This window comes from Pollicipes pollicipes, unplaced genomic scaffold (assembly GCF_011947565.3).
Source record: "Pollicipes pollicipes isolate AB1234 unplaced genomic scaffold, Ppol_2.1 Scaffold_3087;HRSCAF=3621_pilon_pilon_pilon, whole genome shotgun sequence".
Lineage (NCBI taxonomy): Eukaryota > Metazoa > Arthropoda > Thecostraca > Pollicipedomorpha > Pollicipedidae > Pollicipes > Pollicipes pollicipes.
Genome location: NW_023596225.1, coordinates 14,136,270 through 14,151,190, shown reverse-complemented (window position 1 = coordinate 14,151,190; position 14,921 = coordinate 14,136,270). Strand labels below are relative to the sequence as shown.

At 48.2% G+C, this 14,921-nt stretch overlaps 1 pseudogene; it reads left to right on the top strand.

The window, feature by feature from the left end:
* Positions 1-8,626: 8,626 nt before the first annotated feature.
* LOC119114890 (sodium/potassium-transporting ATPase subunit alpha-B-like) lies at positions 8,627-13,003 on the top strand (annotated as a pseudogene).
* The last annotated feature ends 1,918 nt before the right edge of the window (positions 13,004-14,921 follow it).

The window sequence follows — 14,921 nt, the reverse complement described above, 5'->3', positions numbered from 1 at the left end:
CTAGAGAGTGGCAAGGAGCATCGCTCTTCATATCAGTGTCAGTTAGACCCGCACGATCTGGGCCGAGTGGACGGAGCGGCAGATCTGTGGCAGACCCTTGATCTCCCTGGGAGTGTACCACTCGCAAGCCAGGCTATGCAGAGTCCCCCTTGCCCGCCCCCCCCCCCCCCCTTGCCGGCTCGCTCCAGCGGGGCCTTCTTTGCAAGTCGACAGCCAGTTTCTGTTGGCCAACGATGCCCTTTTACAAGGGCTTTTCTTTTCGTTAAGATGCTGTTGCCGACCTGACGGGTGCCCTTTGTAGGTCAAGACGGATGTTTTGCAGGCAGGCGGTGGCTCCTTAAAGAACGTTCAGAGGTAACTCCTACCCTGCTGGTAACCCACTGTCTGCTTGGGAGGGCCCACGCCATACGGACGCATTAAAGGCCCCCTCCCAGCCTTTAATTCCGCCGCTATTCTGCCGTGGGGGTTTACCGGCCTCTAACATGGCTCCTGCTGGGCAGTGGAGGTGCATTCTGCCGGCTTGTAGAGACGCCTACTGCAATGGCAAGGGGCCCCTACATGCCTGTAGTGGTGCTCCTAATGAACTGACAGCTGTTCTTTACTGGTCGGTAGGAGCTCTTTTAAAGGCTCAAAGGCACCTTTCACCATGCAAAACAGCAGGGCATTCGGCCCCGTGCTTTGGTGACACATTGGGTCCTCCTCCCTTCCCTCGGACGAATCTTTTGTTGAGATGCGTTACGAATCTAAGGTCAGGTACCTGATTCTGCAATGTCACTGCAGTGATTGTCCTGCAACTTAAATCATTCAAAGGATACTCCATCATGCTCTCCAACCACACCTGAACCTTACGAAACTTGTCGACATACTGAAGTCCTCCACGGACATGCCCGACCGTGCGAAGCTGGTATGCCCCTTGTCAGGCCGTGCAAAGCTGGGATGCCCCTTGCCAGGCCGTGGGAAGCTGATATGCCCCTTGCACATGGCCACCATCCATCGCAATGACACAGCACATATTGACAGGTGGCGGGTCAAGGACACGGGGACCAAGTCGGCCTTGTTCGCCTTTACCAAGCCAAAGGAGGCCATGGTAACTGTACAGGGAGGAGGATGACTTACTGACTGGCTTGTATTGCGCAAAAGGCGTCAGCTCCTTGGGCCAAGTGTACAAGACGATGACTGGCGCCTTGTTACGCATTAAACACATTAAAAAAGAACCATTGCAAAGCAGTGAGGCGTGCAACCAGAGGAAAAGTGGGGAGCGTGGTGTCGGCACTCGGGACCAGAACACAGGTAACAGCCAGAATCTGACCGGTGAGAACAGGTCGTAGGATGACTGTCATGTGAACTAACCGGGTGTGCTGTCATGGAGTGAACATTTTGAATGCGGAAAGTCCTAATGCAAACGCCTTGTCGTGTTTTTTGTTTTACGTAGCCGCAAATTCTGGCAAGGTGCCAGGTAAATCCGAGAATTGGGCATGTTTATGGCAACAGCTTTGATTGGCATGTCATGCTGCCATTTTGTTTGTGAATAATTTTCAAAAGACAACATTATCTGTGCACAGTGCTTTCAACGCGTAAAATCTAAAAACCACAAGGAGCCTATCAGCTGAGGTGTCATTGAAACATATCAGAAGTTGTTGTAAGGTGTGCCTGTAATCTATTGTGTGGCCATTTATGTAATCCAACTTAAAAATATCTTACAGGAGGCGTTCCACATTTCTATGGAGCTTTGAAATAAAAGTCATCTTGAAGACCATTTGTTGAAGTTCAGGGCCGCGCCCTCCTTAAGACCTAAATTCCTCTAGTTCTGAGCTACCTGCTATTTCGGGAAAAGCATTTGAGGGTCACCTTAGCATTCATGATGTCGTAGTGATGCCATTAAAATCCCACCATTTCATATGTCATGCGATGATCAAAGTCAAGAAAAACACGATGGTTCAGTCGTTCAAATTTGACGCTGGTGAGCACGATTCCCAACATAACGGCCGTCAATTAATGCTGTGCAGGGAACTATGACACAACCAAACAATGACAAATCGAGGGGCGTATTTATTAAACAGAGAAGTTGTGTTGTCTAGAGCGGTCTTTTTTGCTTATATATATATATATATATAAGCAAATATTATATATATATGAATATATATAAATTATTATATATATAGATAATATATAGATGAGATATATATATATAGAAAGATATATAAATAAAGCAAAAAAAAAAGAAAAGAAAAAATTATATATATATATATTCGATATTATATATATAAATATATTATATATAAATATATATATATATATAATATATATATATATACCAATAGCTACATGTGAGATTGTTTCATTTTACCTGATGCTTGCTTCAATATCTTTAAATGTGAAACATCCCCTTCAACACGTGCTCGGTAGGGAATTAATTTGACCCACTCCCCGAAGGTTTTTCACACTTTGCATAGCTGTAGGCAATTGAATAGTAAATATTTTCGTACACGAAATTAGATGTACCTTGTAAGGTCGCTAGCCTGTTGCAGGTCAAGGCAGTCAGTGGCAAACTGAAAATTTCTAGGGAACTCCTTGATCTGATGCGACAACGGGGTGTTAGACGAAGCCGTACATATCTTAAATAGTTTCGTAGGCAATGAACAGATGTAATTAGGATTGCAACATATTCAGCCAACCTTGGATCTGGTAGGAAGGTCAGAATGAGTTCGAAAACTGTCTGCGTTTTTAATGGAGAGATCGCTTTATGGGGTAGTTTCTGATGTTCATTTCCATTTATTTTCTATAATAGGGACCTCAGCAGACACCTTCCATGGACGTGTTTGAGGACAGAGTAGGTCGCTGACCTTAAATCACCCTGTTCAACATTTTAATTTTAGGAACAACCGCCTAGCGTAAGCCTTGGTGCTTATTCGAATTCAAGAACCAAAACAGTCTTGGAGGTCTTTGGTCACCAACACTCTTTAAAGGTCAAACAAGGACGCTGACCTAAAATGAAGACCAGTGACCTTTTGTTTAGAGCATGCATGTACGTTCAAGGCGGTTGCGCGATGAGGTCTGGGGCCACATTTAGCACAGATCTGGAGTTTGACCTTGTTTGACCCTATTTGACCTAAAGGTCTTGACCTAGCAACCCCAAGTTTTAACAAAAGTGAGTTCACATACAGGTCAACCAACTCCATTAGTTTTGTGTGCATAGTTAGTTTTTGTGATCTCAGGCGGTCAACTGACCCCAACTCGAACGAAGGGTATTTAATCAACCACCCGGGCGCGTGTTAAACGTCGTACCAAAAGTGTAAATTACATATTTGTATTCATATTCAAGATGGTGCCTAAAGACTATGAGATGACCTCAAGTGTGGCTGCAGGTTTCTGCCCTACATACAAGGCGAGTTAGCTGAGAAATGCTTTGGTTTTATATGGGGAGGGGGGATGGCAAAGGGATTTTTGTTTATACACCGTGCAAAAGCGAACGCAAAAATGCCAACATGACGAAGCTACTTACCTTGTCGAAATAAATCGTGGAGATATCCAGTCTCGCATATCCAGATATCCAATCTCGGGTGTGGATAAGATGACCCTGCTCTGGGCGTCTTTTCCCACTGCCTTTAAAAGATTGGCACGCTTGCTTTCGACGCACCTTAAAGTGATTACATGCTGCTTAACGCAGCTGAAGTGTCAAAGTTTTCGTTCTTATTGGCAAACACCGCCCAGATTGCGTAGACAATGGAAAATATGCAACAGCTATTTTCATGACTTTTATTTCAACTCAGAGTCGTTTCCATTAACTTTCAGCATTCGAAAAACCGACTTGAATCGTCTTCTGACGGCGGGGGGGAGGGGTGGAGACATTCCCAGCTTAGGTCTGAGCACACAGCCCTTACCTGCTTTGCCCGTCATTTGTCTCGCTACAGCTATCCACGACACAAAGCACGCACGTAAGCGGCGGCATGTTCCTCTTCATCTGTGTAAGGTACACAGGCCCAGCCTCACGCAGGCCCAGCCTCGCAGGCCCAGACTCAGGTACACAGGCCCAGCCTCAGGTACACAGGCCCAGCCTCAGGCACACAGGCCCAGCCTCACAGGCCCAGCCTCAGGTACACAGGCCCAGCCTCACAGGCCCAGCCTCAGGTACACAGGCCCAGCCTCAGGTGCACAGGCCCAGCCTCAGGTGCACAGGCCCAGCCTCACAGGCCCAGCCTCAGGTACACAGGCCCAGCCTCAGGCACGCAGGCCCAGCCTCACAGGCCTAGCCTCAGGTACACAGGCCCAGCCTCAGGTACACAGGCCCAGCCTCAGCACACAGGCCCAGCCTCACAAGGCCCAGCCTCAGGTACACAGGCCCAGCCTCAGGTGCACAGGCCCAGCCCTCAGGGGCACAGGTCCCAGCCCATCCTCACACAGGCCCAGCCTCACACAGGCCCAGCCCACGGCCAGCCTAGGTACACAGGCCCAGCCTCAGGTACACAGGCCCAGCCTCACAGCCCAGCCTCAGGTGCACTGGCCCAGCCTCAGGTACACAGGCCCAGCCCTCACACAGGGGCCAGCCTCAGCACTAATAACATGTACCCACTCTTCGCACGATAGCATGCATCGCAGGCCACAGACATACACCATATAGAGTCGGCTTTATCTGGCTGGAATACTTAAGCGTCCGCTTTTACTTCCGAGGACCTTCCTCTTTGGTCTTGCCGTCTGTGTTTGGCTGGCTCTTGTTTCTTTCTTCGCCGCCATTACTTCCAGAAAACTTTCTTTATTAGAGATGAGGTGAAAAAGAGTTTTGCTACCAAATGCGACATCTTTTTGTCCTCCTCAGCTTTAGAGTGGCTCGGAGTTTTTTCCGGGATGGCCGCCAGTTGCCGGGCTGCTCACTGACATCCGCAGATTCGTGGTCAACCTCCCCGCGTCATCGGTGAGGACGATTGCTGTGACGCTCGAGAGTTCCGTTGAACTGCCCGCCACGGGCGTTGTCTTCTGTGGCTTCGTCACCATCATCCCCGGCAATTCACGTCGCGCACAGGCTACGTCACCGACAGCTCCAGCTCCTAAGCAGATTGGTCCCAGGTCTGGATATTGGTGTTTGGACCCGGGAGCATCATCCTCTCCCTCCTTTTCGGTCGGCCGCGATGACGCTAAGTCATCATAATTAAAAGACCACTGCGTCACAGGGCCATGTCCCCGGAGGCTCTGAAGTCGTTAATGGCCCGATCGCTCGTGGCAGGATGTTGAGTAGGCGGTGTAGAAGATCTGGGCCACGTCGTACTCCAGTCACGCGCCTTCCGGGATTGGCACGCATACAGCTATCCCCCGCATTGCTGCAAGGCCTTCTTTAATGACTTGAATACCGTTACATCCAGCGTTTGCACGCGGTGAGTGGAGTGCAGTTCAAGTGGGATTATTGTCACGCCGTTTTTCCAAGCCAATTCGACAACATGTAGCGACTTATGGCAATGACGGTCATCAGAGGAATGATGACGTGCTTGCCCTCTACTGACTGGCTTCACCACCGTCATGAAGTAGCGAAACGTCCGGAAACCTGATTGGCTCAGCCGGACTTCGTGCTGGCTCCCACTGAGCCTTGCGGCGCAACCAGTCATTTGAGCTTGGCAATGATACTTTTATACATTCATCTCCATCCTGCCGAGATAAAGACGGGAGATAAGTACATGTCAGCAGAGTTACAAACCGTTTCGGCGCGTTTTCCGCTGGTCGTTTGCCACCAGTCTTTCACACCATTTGAAGCTGTTATCTTGTCCGACTTGTTTACAGTAGTCACACCGCTCTCATCCCTATTCTAAATTGACATTGGTATTCGCCGCCGTTCAGGAGTGACTTGTGTACCCCCTAGAATTTCTGGACCTAGGGCCCCACGGCTCTGGTGATGGTAGTTGTCTCGAGACATCTAATTGTCAGCTCTGGGTGACGACGCAACAATCCCTGCAACCAATTTTCCTCAGCCATTCTCGCTTCTTCTCGGATCGAACTTCGATGATCTTTTCATCTTTTCAGTAAACTCGTGTGCTATACGCCGTACGTTCAAAGATGTGAGGCCAAAAAAGAAGCTTCTCCTTGTTTAAAAATCTCGTAGACCAATTGCTTCATCACCATTTCTTTAGGAATGTCTGACACCATCCGAGACACACTGGTGCCTAGACGTTTTGTGTCCGTGACGATGCAGGTTTCTCTCGGTATTTTGTGCGTCTTGGAGACCTATGTAGCGAAGATCCACTATGGATGGTTTGAAGAGCTTTCACGAGACTGTCTTGGCCATACCCCCCCTCGGTCCGATGGCCCGGCTCTCGATCGGGCCATAGATGGTGCTGGTCAGAACATGACAGATGGGAAAAAGGTCAGGACATGGTATGAACAAATAGGATGATAACCTGTGGGAAGGCTGCTGTGACAATGCATTGACTGGATAGCTGAGTGTGCAGTATAGTTGCATGATCGGAAGTCAATTAGTGCGTTGGTAGGAATAGGGGTGGGAGCTAAGTCTCTAAGTTTCCTTCCCCTAACTTTTTCTGAAGGAAGATAATGGTGGCGTGAAGCATGGCCAAATTTTAGGCAACTAATCCCAAACAATTTGTGTGTTGTTACACATAAGAATTACAAGAACCACATGGATTATTACGAACATATTCAATGGAAGTGCACCTGGAAATGTATTCGCACACTTCGTTCCTTCATTTCGGAGCGTAACACAATCGTTGAAAATGCCAGAGATAGGCTGCAAAGTATAGAGATTACGTTTTCGAAAAATAATGTTTACTAAGAACCATTTTCGGTGAATTTGAAATTGAAAAAGGTATAGAGTTAATGTTCAAGTGTCAAATAATCGTTGGGGAAAAACGACCCGTGGGGCGTCTTTACCCATCGTTTATAGGGGTATCTTTCCCACCCATACCGAAATTAGGTCAAGCGTAACGAGCGGAGATTACACAATCATGATGCGCTGACAAACAACATCGGAAACGAGCAAAATATGTGATAATCTGCGACCCAAAGTCAAACAATATGCAAACACGCTATTTTGCCAAGTATTGCCACTTTATTGGTCCATTCTTCTTTCCACAAGGCTGAATGCCCGGCTCATGGTTGCATTATATAACCAAATTTTTAAAAAGTAAGCAAAGATGTCCTCTGCCTCAGATGAGGAGCTTCATATTCGTGCTTTAGTTTCCAAATCAGTCAATACGGGGATGGGACGTCTTACCCGCCGGGCATCTTACCCCACTCTCCCCCAACTTTCGAATGCTTCTTGAAGTTAATTAGCACGTTTTTCGGGAAAACTGCATCACAGACATCGTCTGTACAATTTCCATATCGATATTCCGAACAGATTAGCAGATACGCCACAACAAGCATTTCAATATTGGGAGTGTTTTACTATTCGTGTTGGTATAACTGCTCATCCGATCGAAGAAACAATATGGAGATTGTACAAGGAGAATAACGGCCAATGATACTATGTTTACGCACCCAAAAAATATAAAGTGGCCGAAGGTACCACTTTCCGGTGCGCGGGGGGGGGGGGCGGGGTTTCAATCCGCGTCAGGTCGCCACCATAGCGTTAACAGCAACGAAAGCCGTCCAAAAGACGGAGACTGCAATGCCGGATGTCCGTATCCTTGCGATAAAAGATGGCGTGCGCGCATGCTCTAACTCATTCTCACCACTTTTACCGCTCCATTCTGAAAAAAAGCACACATCCCAGGCGAACATGGATTGGCTATGCCGATACCACAAATAGTCTATCAATTATCAACTGATAGGTCCTAGATAAAATGACGACTTGTGATGGCGTGCTAATTCGTGGTGTTTAAGTTCCTACCACTGACCGAGATTAGTTTGCGCTATTTATGCAATACAAAATTTCAATCCAACTGGGATGAAAGCCCAGGACCAAAAGACGACCGATCGCTTTGTTGATGTTTCCTGAGGTGCCACCTGAATTTGAATCCAGAGATACGAAAATAGAAGTAATGGAAAGAAAATTAAATGTCCGTAATCGAATATTTATATCCGGAATATCAGCAGTTAAACATAAGGCGCTCGAGCCAGTAAATGCTTGTGATTATCTTTTGCCTCGTTCTTTTCCACGGTAAAGTTCAACAACATGGCCTGAGGGAAGATTCTAAGCTTAGTAATCGTGGGAAGATTCTGACCTGGACACTCTCAGGATACATGAAACAATATTTTACAAAATATTGATTTTTTCAATACTTTCTCCGATCTGCTATGCCATCACGGTAGCGTGAAGTACTCGCAAATATGTTTTGGCCACATTCTGGACGCCACGCATTACGTTTCTTGTCGGCTTTTTGCCCAGTTGGCAGCCCTTTGCAGCATTTTAAAAACGTCATGCCAGCCATTCTTTCTCTATCTACCGTTCAAGTTCAATTTTCTGGTCGTTCGATTCCAGCCGTTTCGATATTATTTCAATGAAAGAGTAAATTTGCGTCTGTTCAATTGAAGTATGTGATGTGTTATGATGGGATAATCTACTGTCGCTAAATATTTTTCTCCGTCTCCACATATTTGAGGACCCCATTACTGATATTCACGTAGGCATTGCGCGAGGTTTATATCTGCTTGTTAGCCAAGTAAGTTACCTATTACAGGTAGGAAACGGATTGCCAGCTATGTACAGCCATGCATCATTTGTCATCTGAAGTGAACGTAATCTAGTGAATATAATTGCCAACCATATACTAGCCGTAATCATCGGTCGTTCGAAGCGAGTGCAGTCAAATGGATACGTTCATTGATACCTGATGAGGAGTATTTAAGGTTCGAAGCATTGGGAGTCTCCAAGATGGTAAGTTTTTCTCTGAGATGAAATTTTTCTAACTACAGATCTGTCATGAATGCATGCTGGAAAGGCACTCAGGTGCATATGTTCGGCCTTTGTCCGACAATGGCGCTTTTGCTTATTAAATTGCAAATGCGTGTTGGCTTTTAAATAAAGCAATGCGTATACAACACGCAAATACGAAAGGCAGCGCGATAAACATGATTAATTTGAAACGTTGCCACCTACCATTGGGTCGCGTAGATTTGCTCACAAGTACGATTTTGTATCCAGTTGCGGTGCACGTCTACTGGACTCCAGTTTCTTTGTTGTAAACAAATTTGGACAAGCCGGCATGAAAAGGATGGAGGCGGTCACAACAAGCGTCAATAATATTGTCATATTCAAGACATTTCACCTCTTAAAGGTGCCCGATCCGGCAATTGTCACATTTTGCCCTGCATTCTCCGCCGATGGCTGTTTGTAGATTGCAATGGTCATGCGGTTATAATTGCTTTAATGAAACCTGCTTGCGAGCATGGAGTACATTCATCACTCAAAAACTGTTTTCAAGATATGTAACATGGATATTCATTTATTGTAGCCAGGTCGGCTAAACGCTGTGTCCGCCAAGAGTCCGCAGCGTCCTTAACGGTCTAACGTCTTTTTCAGGCTTCGAGAAAGAACAGCCGGAAACTCAGCGTTCAGGCATCGACAGCCATCGTAAACAAACCCAAGTCCAGCCAACGAGACCTGGACGAACTAAAACGCGAGCTTGAACTTGACGAACACACCATACCTATCGAGGAATTATGCTCAAGATTGCATACAGATCCACATCAAGGCTTGACAGATCAACAAGCAGCTAACAATCTCGCTCGTGACGGGCTAAATGCACTTACGCCACCGAAAAAAACACCAGAATGGGTCAAGTTCTGCGAGAACATGTTCTATGGTTTTTCAATGCTTCTTTGGGTGGGAGCGGTGCTCTGCTTTAGCGTATACGGGGCTGAAAGCGCAACCAAAGATCATGTGCCTCCTGACAATTTTTATGTAGGCGTTGTTTTGACCGGCGTTGTGGTAGTCACCGGTATATTTTCTTACTACCAAGAGAGAAAGAGCTCAAAAATAATGGAATCATTCAAAAACCTCGTACCACATACAGCAAATGTAGTTCGCAACGGAAAGCCCCAAAATGTCAAGGCAGAACACTGGTTGTGGGGGATGTCGTTGATGTCAAGTTTGGAGACCGCGTTCCAGCGGACATAAGGATCTTGGAAGCACATGGCATGAAGGTCGACAACTCATCCCTCACAGGCGAGTCGGAAGCCCAGTCTCGATCGCCTGAGTCGACCAGCGAAAATCCGTTGGAGACCAAGAACCTAGCCTTCTTCTCAACAAACGCTGTGGAGGGCACATGCCGCGGGATTGTGATAAACATCGGAGACAACACGGTCATGGGGCGCATCGCCGGACTAACATCTGGGCTTGATTCGGGCAAGACTCCAATCGCTATCGAAATCGAACACTTTATTCACATCATCACAGCCGTAGCCGTGTTTCTCGGGGTGACTTTCTTCATTGTTGCACTTGTGCTTAAATATCAGTTTGTGGACGCCGTCATTTTTCTGATCGGCATAATCGTGGCGAACGTGCCCGAAGGCCTTCTGGTCACTGTCACTGTTTGCCTGACACTCACAGCAAAACGAATGGCTCAAAAGAACTGTTTGGTTAAAAACCTTGAGGCGGTTGAGACACTAGGATCTACATCTACTATATGTTCGGATAAAACAGGAACACTTACTCAGAACCGAATGACCGTCGCACACATTTGGATGGATGGACGCATTAAAAAAACAGACACCACGGAAGATCAGTCGGGGGCGAAGGTTGACAATACAGCAGCCGGCTGGCCTGCACTGTCCCGTGTGTGCATGCTTTGTAATCGTGCCGAGTTTGCGCAGGACCAGGAAAACGTGTCGATCATGCACAGAAAAATTAACGGCGATGCCTCTGAGTCAGCCATTCTTAAGTTCACGGAAAGTGCGTGTGGTAATGTCATGGATTATCGCGAGAAGTATCCGAAGGTGTGTGAGATCCCCTTTAATTCCGTCAACAAGTACCAAGTGAGCATTCATGACGTCAACGGCGAGGTCACTGACGAAGATGGCAAGGAGTGTAATTACCTCTTGGTGATGAAAGGCGCTCCGGAGCGGGTCCTCGACCGCTGTACAAAAATCCACTTCCATGGCAGAGACGTCAGTCTCAACAACAAGTGGAAAGGCAGATTCAACAAAGCCTATATGGAGTTAGGCGGCATGGGAGAGCGCGTCCTGGGCTTCTGTGACCTGGCCCTGCCGGCCGAGATGTTCCCCCGCGGCTACGAGTTTGACGGCGAGGAGGAGAACTTCCCTCTGGACGGACTGCGGTTCGTCGGCCTGGTGTCCATGATAGACCCGCCCCGAGCCGCCGTGCCGGACGCCGTCGCCAAGTGCCGATCGGCCGGCATCAAGGTGTTCATGGTGACCGGCGACCACCCAATCACAGCCAAGGCCATCGCACGCTCGGTCGGCATCATCTCGCCGCAGAGCTACACCATCGAAGAGCTGGTGGTGCGCATGCGCTGCAAGGCCGAGGACATTGACCCGCGCCTGGCCAAGGCCGCCGTCATCCACGGCGGCCAGCTGAAGGACATGAATGACGCCGACATCGACTCAGTGCTGCACGACCACCAGGAGATTGTGTTCGCCCGCACGTCACCCGCAGCAGAAGCTGATCATAGTCGAGGGCTGCCAGCGCGCCGGCGCTGTTGTGGCCGTGACTGGCGATGGCGTTAACGACTCGCCAGCGCTGAAAAGGGGTGACATCGGCGTCGCCATGGGTATAGCCGGCTCGGACGTCTCTAAGCAGGCCGCCGACATGATTCTGCTGGACGATAACTTCGCCTCCATCGTCACCGGCGTGGAGGAAGGTCGCCTGATCTTCGACAACCTCAAGAAATCGATCGCCTACACGCTGACTTCGAACATACCCGAGATTTCGCCGTTTCTGTTTTACATGGTCGGCGGAGTGCCGCTTCCCCTAGGCACCGTCACCATCCTCTGCATTGACCTCGGCACTGACATGGTGCCGGCCATCTCGTTCGCTTACGAATCAGCCGAGTCGGACATCATGAAGCGCATGCCTCGCGACAAGCACCTAGACCGTCTGGTGAACGAGCGACTCATCTCCATGGCGTACGGCCAGATCGGGATGATCCAGGCTGCGGCCGGCTTCTTCACGTGGGTCGTCATCCTGGCTGAACACGGCTTCCTGCCGTACGACCTGTTCGGGCTGCGGGTAATGTGGGAGGCGCGCACTCTGGACGATCTGAAAGACTCGTACGGCCAGGAGTGGACCTACGTGGACAGGAAGAAGCTGGAGCACACTACTCAGACGGCATTCTTCGTCTCCATCGTGATCGTGCAATGGGCGGATGCCATCATTTGCAAGACCAGACGCAACTCCATTTTCACGCACAAAATGAAGAACGGAATGTTCAACTTCGGGCTGGTGTTCGAGACGCTGATCGCTTGCGCACTCAGCTACTGTCCGGGTACGGACACGCTCTTCAAGATGTACCCACTGCGCTGGAACTGGTGGATCACGGCGGTGCCGTTCTCGCTCCTGATCTGGACCTACGACGAGTGTCGGCGCTACACCCCTGCGAACAATACCAGGCGGCTGGTGCGAAAAGGAGACCTACTACTGAAGCAGCCTAAGAGGGCGGTGCGGGGCATGGCAGTGGCTGCAGCCACAGGCATACGCAGTCAGCGTTCTAGAAGGTGCCCGGCCATGAATAATTGGTCGTTATCTAGCACAAAATAGCAAGATCGGTTGAAAGAAATGACACCTGTTGCATTTGTGACGCAAAAGGTTATCCTGTTCCACTGATCGCCGGAGGGTAATGTTTGTGCTTACAGGTCTTATTGATCATTGGAGACGTCGGTTGCAGACAATATCAGGCTAGGCGATTGTCCGACAGAGAGGACCGGGGAAGGATACCTGCAGCAAGAATTAAAGTGGCATGATCTGCTTGGATATGTGACGGTATGGTTAACTACGCTCAAATATCACTGTTCGTTAAGCTCGCAACAAAGGAGCGATTACAAAAGCTATTGCTGGTCATCTGAGAATGTTTTGTTATTCCCAGGCTGAGCTGAGCCTTGTTATACGTGACTGGGGATCTTATCATTCTGTGCATTGTTTTCAAGGTTCCGGCGAAGCACAGTACAGGAGTAAAGGTGCAACCATGCCCTCGTCGTTGCATAAAGGATTAATGAATACAATATTAAGGCTAATGGGTGTCTATTTCTCAATATGATTGCGGGGGGGGGGCAGAGTCTTGAAAGCCGCCGTAAGGGGACAGACACGAAAAGCCTGTCGGATATCTTCCACTTAGGCTGTGGTTTTATGGCTATTCGTAAGGCATACATAACCCACACTTACTGCATTGCTTATGCGCGGAACTAAAGCTCATGTACAAAGCTACAGCAATCGCATTGCCTGGCAATTCGCACCACCTTCTTATAAACGTAATTGTTTTGCAAGCTAAAGGGGTGCAGTTACACATGTCTCTTGCATACTGACAGTTAAACACATGCATGATTTACCACCATGTGCTTAGGTAGTTTTTGTGATCTAATTATTCATGTATCCACAAGCGAAGAGCGTCCACAACATTTGTGGCTATCACAACCAGCTCACGCAAAGGTGTCCAATGGTAAAAAGCTGGGGCGGAGTCAACAAGGCGTATCAACCGTGCAATTAAAAGCGCGCAGGATGCAGGAAAAACATGACATACTCCATTACGCAGGGCACGAAGTGAAGTTTTAAAAGTGTGACTGGCTCGGTCAGCTCCCTTCAACTGAACGTGACACCGCAGTTTGCATTTTCGCTTTTCCTTTTACCAACGAAGCAATTTTTAGAAACATTCTCTACAATTGATGCAAGTTGACCTACCATCTTTAATGTGGTGCCCGTGCTTGGGCTGCTGAATGTTCGGGAGCCAAATTAACCGTTGAGGGGTAGGGGGGCAAATTGGACATTGCAGGGAGGGGAAGGGCAGTGGTCCACCTAAAAAATGTAAATCAACACCCGCGGTGTTTTATGTCTCCATGGTGGGTGACCACCGGGGCACCCCGCTTCGACTATATTGCAGTAAGCGAAGGTCATAGAATCCGTTGCCAGGCTTGGCAAAAGTCAGAAGTGTTTTAAAATAACGCTGACATACAAAAAATAATATTCTGCGGGGAGGGAGCTTGTCTAAGTAAATGCAAAGCTCCAGCCATGATATCTCCGTCCACTATAGCACAGACAAAAACAAGATGCGTTACCATCAGCAACGTAACGTGACGCATCTGACACTTGTATTGCCATGAGCGGAGCCCTGCACAATTCATGAGAGTGGATGGCGAAAGACTAGGCTTACTGGTGAGCAAGAGGAGGAGGAAGGGAGAGGGGGAGGGGGGAGGGGGCAGCCCAGCTCGTCCGGATACAGTGCCCCGACCGCCATATTTGCTGTTCGTTCTCGCAAACGCAAAAGCTACTCATGAGTATCAGCACAGTGACGTAAGACCAATGACCCCTTACGACATACAGAATGATGGTTGATCTGCCGTTCCTTTCATGTAATCAATACCGTGGTGTCCCTTGAGCCGCATCGAAGTTTAAACCAACTAAGCGGCGTTGCTAACGTAAAGCCCCTGCCAGATATTAAAATGGAATAAGTCTGGACGCAGGCGCCGGGTCTAGGGTGAAATTTGGTCCGGATATGGATATGGCTAAGCCCGGATAAACGCATGTCCATTTAATTAAATTACCTGTTGCATATCGCTGAATACTACATAAATACCTGAAAACCGTCTCAAAAAGCTAACAATTTTAATTGCCATTCACCTAGGAAGCCCACAACATGCAAGATTTAGTTTGGTATGGACTGATGCAGAATTTTGCTGGATTCGAATTTCTCTCACGCTCTCTACAGTGTTGCAATTGTAGCATGATTATTTACATCGTATAATATGTCGCTGAAACCCAAACTAAAAAATTAATCCAACAAACGTGAAACAGAAACTAAGTTTGAATGCGATGC